Below are 500 nucleotides of genomic sequence, written 5' to 3'. Positions count from 1 at the left end.
AACGTCATAGATTCTCAGCCGCCATCTGCCAACCCCTATCCTGACAGATCATCTTTCCTCTCCTCTCAACACTTACATCATTACTGCAATTACCCGCAACGAAATAAAAATCAGATTTCTATTTGCTCTCCTCTAAGTCAGCACCGTATCAAGTGTCGTGGCAAAAGAAGACTGACTTAGACTAATATTCCTTCTCAAGGCTGCGAACATCGTTAATAATACGACGGACGAGCGGGGTTTCCGCAAGGCATTTAACTCGGACCTCCGCTGTTTACAAGCACCTCCTTTTGAGTTGTATCTAAGAACCGGGTGTTGATCTTGGAGTAGATATATTAGCTGAGTAGTTCACAATGGCGTGGGTTGCCCTTTCCAAGCTAGAGAAATAGAGAGAAAATTAGTATGTATTTCGTTTATAATCTGTCTTTTTTATATATATAATGCATGTGTATGCTTTGAACTATTTACTCTCTGTCCATTTTTGGCTTCGTTTGTCTTTTTTC

The sequence above is a fragment of the Penaeus monodon genome, chromosome 19 (assembly GCF_015228065.2).
Source record: "Penaeus monodon isolate SGIC_2016 chromosome 19, NSTDA_Pmon_1, whole genome shotgun sequence".
Lineage (NCBI taxonomy): Eukaryota > Metazoa > Arthropoda > Malacostraca > Decapoda > Penaeidae > Penaeus > Penaeus monodon.
Note: the sequence above shows the minus strand (reverse complement) of the source record.